Source organism: Microcaecilia unicolor, chromosome 5 (genome assembly GCF_901765095.1).
Source record: "Microcaecilia unicolor chromosome 5, aMicUni1.1, whole genome shotgun sequence".
Classification (NCBI taxonomy): domain Eukaryota; kingdom Metazoa; phylum Chordata; class Amphibia; order Gymnophiona; family Siphonopidae; genus Microcaecilia; species Microcaecilia unicolor.
In genome coordinates this window covers 358,268,289-358,277,087 of record NC_044035.1, presented here as the reverse complement: position 1 = coordinate 358,277,087, position 8,799 = coordinate 358,268,289, and positions in this window count along the sequence as shown.

The following is an 8,799-nucleotide window of genomic DNA, read 5'->3' as shown; positions in this document are numbered from 1 at the left end:
TAATTTCTGCAGAATCAATTCCAGTATTGGCTTATTTTGTTTCCAAATCTGGCCCAGCAAAAGCTGCCAGTTGTGTGTGTGGGGATGGGGGGCATTGCCATTGGTGTTTTATAGCGTAACAAGCAGCTTTCTCCGCAGCAGTGCCAACACCACAGTGTTGCTCCTGTCTTGAACATTTTACATAGCTTCACTGGTGTATAATATTTCATATCCATTTTCAGTCATAGTGTTTGATATTGATACCTTAAAAAGGTACTGAAAGACCGATTTCCAGCAAGTATATTCATAATTCTGGCCCAACCCTCCCTCCCAGAGATTCGTATTACATAGAAGAGGGGTGCGTTGACCCAATAAGGCTCTTTCCACCACTCCCGCACCCATTTTTTGTGCAGCTTCTATCATAGTCTCTGCCAAACAGAGTTCTCTGCTGGCTTTGCGTTTAATAAACTCTTTTATTTGTTGGTAGTCAAAGGCATCACTGCTGGATAATCCATATTCCTCTTTAAGATCTGGAGAGTTTTGGAGTTGGACCCATTTCACCCTGAAAAGAAAAAAGGGCCTGTTAAGAGGACCCAGGAGACCTAGGAAATTGATTCCGACCTCTTCGGAGATCTGGATTTTGGCTTACATTTCAGTAAGCGGTAGATGGTGGACTCAGTTTGCAGTTCGGCAAACAGCGCTCTAGATTTCGGCTTACACTTCGGTAAGTGGTGGATGGTGAATTCAGCTTGTATTTCGGCAAGCAGTGTTCAGATTTCAGCTTATGCTTCAGTAAGCAGTGGATGGGGATTTCAGCTTGCATTTTGGCAAGCGGTGTCTTGTGGCTTCGGTTTGCTCTTCGGCAAATGGCGGGATACCCTCGGCCTGTACTGTCGGGTAGACGGCGTGAGTCACAGCAACCTAAAACTTTTAGCAAGTAGTTGCTGGCCTTTTTTCTCAGCTCTGATTACATCAGAGAGTTGTTTTCCCCCAAATAAACCAGCTCACAACATCTGCCTGAAAGTGGGGGCAAAAGGTTTTCAGAATGCCAGAACCGGAATAAAACTGGTCTCCTTAATGATGTTGTGGCATATTGTGCAAATACTGAATTAAGAAATTCTTAGGTGGAACCAAGCTTCCAGTTACTTAAGTTTCCTGCATGGGGGTAATTTGCATTATTTTAATCCTGTCAGTGAGGGTCAACAACCACATTGATGATGATAGCTTACATGTTCTCAAATAAGTTTACAGTTTATAAAGATGATCTAAAACTGAATACTGCTTAACATAAGAATGTAAGAATAGCGTTACTGGGTCAGACCAAGGGTCCATCTAGCCCAGTGTCCTGTTTCCAACAGTGGCCAATCCACGTCAAAGTACCTGGTAGAAACCCAACTAGTAGCATCGTTCTATGCCTTTGATCCCAGGGCAAGCATTGGCATCCCCATGTCTATCTGAATAGCAGACTATGGACTTTTCCTCAAGGAATGTGTCCAAACCTTTTTTTAAACCCAGATACACTAACCGCCATTACCACATCCACTGGCAATGTGTTCCAGAGCTTAACTATTCTTTGAGTGAAAAAAATATTTCTTCCTGTTCGTTTTAAAAGTATTTCCATATAATTTCGTTGAGTGTCCCCTAGTCTTTGTACTTTGACGATGCTAGCAGCCTTACAAAAGAAAAAAATCTATTTCACGAGTAAGTGCTAAGCAACGCAGTCCACTATTGAAAACACAAAAAGTGGTTACCGGGTATCTGAACTCTTTTCCTCTATTCCCTACAAATAATACATAGTAACATAGTAGATGATGGCAGAAAAAGACCTGCACGGTCCATCTAGTCTGCCCAACAAGATAAACTCATATGTGCTACTTCTTGTGTATACCTTACCTTGATTTGTATCTGCCATTTTCAGGACACAGACCGTAGAAGTCTTGCCCAGAACTAGCCCCATTTTCAGGACACAGACCGTAGAAGTCTTGCCCAGAACTAGCCCCACCACCCAAACACCAGCCCTGCCTCCCAATCTCGGGTAAGCTTCTGAGGATCCATTCCTTCTGCACAGGATTCCTTTATGTTTATCCCACGCATGCTTGAATTCCGCTACCGTTTTCATCTCCACCACCTCCCACGGGAGGGCATTCCAAGTATCTACCACTCTCTCCGTGAAAAAATACTTCCTGACATTTTTCTTGAGTCTGCCCCCCTTCACTCTCATATCATGTCCTCTCGTTCTACCACCCTCCCATCTCCGGAAAAGGTTCGTTTGCGGATTAATACCTTTCAAATATTTGAATGTCTTGTGAGTGTGGATATCAATCTGTATTCATTAAGTGAGGACCAGGTTGTGTTTGAATTATATAAAGAATTGCAATCTATTTTACCACCTCAGAAATTTGGGGATCTGAGTGCTAAATGGGGTCGAGATCTGGGGTTGTCAGGCACATCCGTAGATCTGAATAAGCTTATTAAGCTTATCCCAGAGATGTCGGTGAGCGTGGAGCTGAGGGAATGTCAATTTGGTACGCTACATAGAGCATATTTCACGCAGGAACAACTCTTTAAGGTGGGGGCGATAGATTCTCCGATTTGTCAAAAGTGCAGGCAAGGTCAAAATTCCTTTTTTCCTGCGTTTTGGGGTTGTCCGAAGATTAGGAGATTTTGGAATGATATATCTATTTATGTTACTAAATTGTTGGGCCGGGTGGTTCCCTTATCCCCTGTGGGGTTTTTATTAGATAAGTATGAAACTTTCCGCATCCAAAATCGTTCACAGGCTTTGTTTCTCCGCAAAGCAGGAATACTGGATAAGAGAATTATTCTAGGGGTGTGGGTAGGGGAGGCGGTTCCTCCTTTTGGACTTGGAGGAATCGTCTGCATGCATTGATGCTCTTAGAGCGTCAGTGTGTGAGGTGTTCACCCAAGCGTCTAAAAATGTTTCTTGAAGTGTGGGATGTGTATATTCAGTCCCTTCCACATCGGGCCAGGAGCTTAATCCTTAATTCTTAACTAAAATTTGATTTTGGGTGTTCTAGTATGTGGTGCGAGGAGACTTCTTTCAGGATAGACTTACTGTGTTCGGGGGAATTGGACCTCGCACACCTACATATAAGATGGCAGTGTGCACACCTCTCCTTTTCACTTTTTTTTTCGTGTGTGTTTGGTAGGTGCTGTTAAATATGTTAAAGGTGGCTGGTTATTTCGTTTTCAAGGTGGTCTAGAGGGGGGCTGTAGAGGATGTTTCACTCGTACAATACTAAGGGATATTTCTGTTCTAGATAAGTTTAAGGTTCTGTACGAGGGGCTGGGTTATGGGGGTGGGGCTGTGGGGGTGACATGTTAATACTTTTGATGACGAGCTCCTTATTTGGCTATTATACCATTGGTGTTATTTCTAACTTTTTTTTTTAATTACATTTGTACCCCGCTCAATGCGGCTTACATATTATATACAGGTACTTATTTGTACCTGGGGCAGTGGAGGGTTAAGTGACTTGCCCAGAGTCACAAGGAGCTGCCTGTTGGCTGTATTGTTTATGATGTCATCAATAAAAAAATTGTTGAAACAAAAAAAAAAATCCTTAAACGAGGAATTGCTACGGAGAGAAAGGGGGAGATTGTTCCAGGTATGAGACAGAAGAAGAAAGCGCTGTGACGGGTTGATTTCAAATGGGTACGTTTTAGAGAAGGTAGAACTAAGCAGTGATCATTTAATGAACGGAGTGTTCTGTAGGGGCAATAAGGAATAGTTAAACCAGGGGCGTGGCCAGACCGGCTTGAGGGGGTCCAGAGCCTCCCCCGCCATCGCCTACCTCTTCTTCCCGCGAAGGCTTCATTCTGTTTCTGACGTCCTGCACGTTGAATGTGCAGGATGTCAGACTCACAGAAACAGAACGAAGCCTGGCTGATCTGCAAGGCTTCGTTCTGTTTCAGTGAGTCTGACGTCAGAAACGGAACGAAGCCTTCGCGGGAAGAAGAGGACCTCCTCGGCTGGCGGGGATTGGGGTCCCCCGCCAGTAAAGGTAGCCCACGGCAGGGGAGGGTTGGCGGTGGGAGGGGGGGTCGAGAGGGTCGTCGGCAGGGGGGTCCAGGGCCAAATCTACGGGGGCCCAGGCCCCCCCTGGCCCCATGTAGCTACGCCACTGAGTTAAACAATTGAGATAGTCAGGGGTACCAAGTCTAAAGGCCTTGAAAGTGATCGTTTGCTCAACGGGGAGCCAATGATATTGTTTCGGCAGAGGTGAAGTATGATCATAGCGATGGGCACGGCCGAGTAATCTGATGGCTGTGTTCTGGAGTGATTGAAGTTTCTTGTGTGACAAGGTGGTGCTATTAGCTTTGATCATCGGAGCACTTCTTTGGGAGAACTGTGCCTGGGCATGCGGCCAAGTAACAATCCTCCCGCAGAAGTGGTTTGACAGGTCCGGGCTGTCAAGAAAAAGCCCAGACCTGTCAAACAGACCAAAGCAAGGGGCTGGAGATCTCGTGGACCGCCATTCCCCCCCCCCCCCCCCCCCCAGACACAAGGGGGCTGGAAATCCAGTGGGCCCCCACCACTTGCCCTGATGGTCTAGTGCCTAAAGCCCTCCAAACCCCCCCCCTCCCCCCGTACCTTGAAGCAGGAGGAGGGAGTTGCACCAAGGAAACCTCAAGCCCCTTGTGTCTGGGGTGGAGGGGCCTGTAAGCATGCAAATGCATGCTGGACAGGGCTTTCTATTCCTTTCCAATGCTCTGCAAATCCTAACGCTAGCTCCAAGCTGGAGTAGGGTTTGCCATAGGAGCCGCACCAGTATTTGGCACGCTGCCCACTGAGCATTGGGGAGGAATTTTGCATGCTACTTTGCTCAGAGTCGGCGAGCTCATTGTGACATGTGCTCGCCAGCTCTGATCGTAGGGTGCAGGCAAAAACAGGCCGTATCATCTGCCCAAGAGAGAGGGAGTGGAGTCAGTGATAGAGCCATTGGGGCACTCCAGAAATGCACCACCCCTTTACCTTTGGTGATGGGAATGACAAAGCCTTGCCAGCCAAATAAATACAGTGCCGTCGCTCCCCTCCTCGCACTGCTTCTTTAAGGCAGAAGTTGGCGGTGTGCCTTCAGCCACCGACACCGGGACTTCTCATGCGTGAGTAGGTCCAGTGTCAGCGACTGAAGGAACACGCCAACTTCTGCTTTAAGGAAGCAGTGCGAGGAGGGGGGGAGCAGTGGCACTGTCTTTATTTGGCTGGCGTTGCCTCATCATCCCTGTCAGCAAAGATATGTTTGGTGCACACGTGAGTGGGGGGGGAGAGGAGGAGGAGGCGGGAGCAATGTGTTACCCCCCCCCCCCAGTCCACCCTGGGCGCCACAAAATTGGAGGGCGTCAATCAAACACAGGAACAGGTAGCCCAGGGGCAAGTCTGCATCTCAAAATATCCACCTGATGCTGTTCCTGTGTTTGATTGATGCCATGAAGAGAAGTGTTTCCTAACTTTTGTTGAGCATTATACACAGTGCATTTCTTTTAGTGAGAAAGGTGCCTGTACTCAAATGCCAGGCCACCCTTCAGAGGTGGGGTGGGGTGATCACTGAGGGACCCACCCCACAATAGCCAGGCCCCCTGCAACCAGTCACAGAATCTATTACAAGGCAGAATCGGTGTGTAGAGCTTTTCATTAAAACTTGGGGACCATGGGTCAATTTTAGCAGAAAATAGAAAAGGTGCTGGTACTCAGTACCCCCAAGTACCCCCTCAAAAAAAGCCCTGTACATACCAGGTTGCATTTGTTTGTCACATGAAATCACTGCAGCTTCAGGAATGTTTTAGCCTATAATGTAGAGATCCAATACAGATCCATTTATATAAATATAACACACCTCCACCTTACCTATAATCAGAACTGTTTTTTCTTATATCTGCTTGTTTAATTTTCTACTTTGTCATTCACGTCCTTCATGTACCACTAATTGTTATCTTCCAATCTATTATCTACCAAGAACGATACATTGTAAGCCACAATGATCCTGCAAAAAGGTGGGAAAATGTGGGATACAAATGCAATAAATAAATACAAATAAAATCCGTATAGCTCTTTAAACCTTGGTTTTGAGCTACTTTGAGGCTTTTCCTTCCCTTTTTTACACTATTATTAAATTGTATTACTGCACAGTTCCACATTGTTGCATGTTGTGGATTACTTTGTTCTTGTGGCTATTTGCGTTTAATTATCAAAGTCTTTGGGTGGGAGGCTTACAGATCAAACAGCTACTACTGGAAAGGTGTGCTAAATCTAATAATTAAAGTGAAAGAAGTTGCAAGATCGGAGTTTCCCCAATACCTTTGCTCTGGCCCCTCCCACTTTCAAAGACAGACTTTGTCCTTTGTGGTGACCTGTGCTGACTTTATGCCAGGTTAGGCTGATTTCTGTCAGGCATGGGCTGGTTTAATCCTGAATGATTTGAGGCTGGATCTGATCTGTCTCTTTTACAGTCGGGGGGGCCAACATTTGGTTTCTGATGCAGAGGCATTGAGAACAGGTGACGGTATGAGCCTATCTAGGCCATTATATAAGCTGAAGTCAGTAGGTGGAGATTGCCACCATTTTTGCTCACCTTAGCAAATGTTATTGAAAACAATAGCAAAAGATTATTAAAAAATAACAGACTACATCTGCATGGCCCATCCGTAAAAAGTCAAAAGCTGTTCCAGTTGGATAGGCAGTGCCTTAAAGGGTGGAGGACAAAAGCTGTTTTTGGTTTTTTTTTACTCATTTGTCAGCTTTTTAATTTATTTGAATATATATCATGAAATAAAAATTGAGTATCACTAAAACAGCCTACAAAATTATTATAGCTGATAGAAACAGCAATTATATGCTCTGTATTTTGTGCAAATTTTTCTACACTGTTCTGTACAATACAGATGGTGAGATTTCAGTGAGGGTATCCCGTTTCTTGATGGGTTAAGCACATAAGTGTTGCCACACTGGGACAGACCAAAGATCCATCAAGCCATCATCCTGTTTCCAACAGTGGCCAATCCAGGTCACAAATACCTGGCAAGATCCCAAAAAAGTTCAATACATTTTATGCTGCTTATCCCAAAAATAAGCAGTGGATTTTCCCTAAGTCATAAGTATATGTTGTTGTTCCTAGTCATGCATCCAAAGATTATATAATCCTTTCAAGAAAGCCAGTTAATCGTTTAACTTATTAGTGGAACATAACCACAGAGGCATGGTATGGTCACATTTTCAAACATTATTTTGAGTTAGTCTTCACTGGACCAAACTTGCTTTCCTTGTGCCATCACCATCCAGCTAGATAGGCAATGTCTTGAAAGTTGTAGGATAAATGTTTTGTTTTTTTTTGCATTTGTATCCCACATTATCCCACCTCTTTGCAGGCTCAATGTGGCTTACAATATATCATGGATATATTCGGGTTCAGTATGACTTACATTTGAAAACACAGTGAGACAGAATAATAGAATTCAGTTATATCATGAGAGCAAATCGATGGATATGTCTGAAACATTTAACAATGTTGAGATTAGCATATATACCCAACTGGGCATTTAAAAAGTCTGTCCTTTAATGCTGACACATGTTCAGAAATGATAGCCATAAGTGTAGACAGTTATTGAAATATTACCACCTGCAGACACCAGAACAGACATCCATACACACATTGCAAAAGTAAACAACTTCTACAGCATACATTCAAACTTAATTTTTATTTTCTCATTTCCGTCTTCCAAAATTCTAGACAGCAGTTGTACAGATCAGTAGGACCCAAAGCAGTCCAAAACAAGCCAAGTCATGTAATCATCTCTCTGACTTCATGTACACCTTTCTTTAAATTAGTTACCTTATTTTCTAACTCCTCGTACTGCCTTACCTATATGTTCCATCTTTGCTTCTACGCTGTCTATTAAAATGTTCTATTATGTATTGTGTTGCCATTGTAAGTAGTATACTAAGCCATACTTTGTATTGTTGTTTGAATATTGCTTATGTTTGATTTATTCTTACTGTACACCACGTTGAGCGAATTAATTAAAGAAGGTGGTATATAAACCCTAATTAAATACATAAATAAACAACACTGTTTTACACCTAACTGTTCAACCAGCCTTAGGATTCACTTTTGGGGTTAAAAAGCAAAACCCATGTGCATGTAAGGACTGGATAAATGATTTGAATTAAAACAAAGTTTAAAGCCAAATGCCCCTTAACATGTAATACTCAGTAGCAATAATGAAACAGTGATGGCATATTTCACATAGCAAGCAGCCTGAGCCAATAGATTTGTTTTCCACTGAACATAATTAACTGTGTATGAACTTGGTGGCTAATATTTAGATTGTAAGCTCTTCCGAGCAGGGACCGTCCTTAATTGTTAATTTGTACAGCGCTGCATAACCCTAGTAGCGCTCTAGAAATGTTAAGTAGCAGTAGTAGTAGTAGTAATACTGTGCTGAAGTGGACAATGTTGGCATATTTAGACTGACTCTGGTCAGAAGTACATGAAGGATGCCCTTCCTTCATTATTCAATAACTTTCTGTAATATAATTTTTAAAAAGGCAAGTGCATTTTTATAATATACCACTGCAATCCACAAAACAAAAGGAGCAAGTTCCCACATGCTGTCTTTTTGTTTTGATTATTATTATTATAATTACATTTGTATCCCACCTTTTTGCAGGCTCAATATGGCTTACATTTCATCGTGGATATTGGAAGTAGAAAAGAATGTACATTTGGGTTTACAGCAAGTTTTGGGTACATGGTGGTGAAATACATAATATTGGGAATAGAAAAGAGTATACATTGTTTT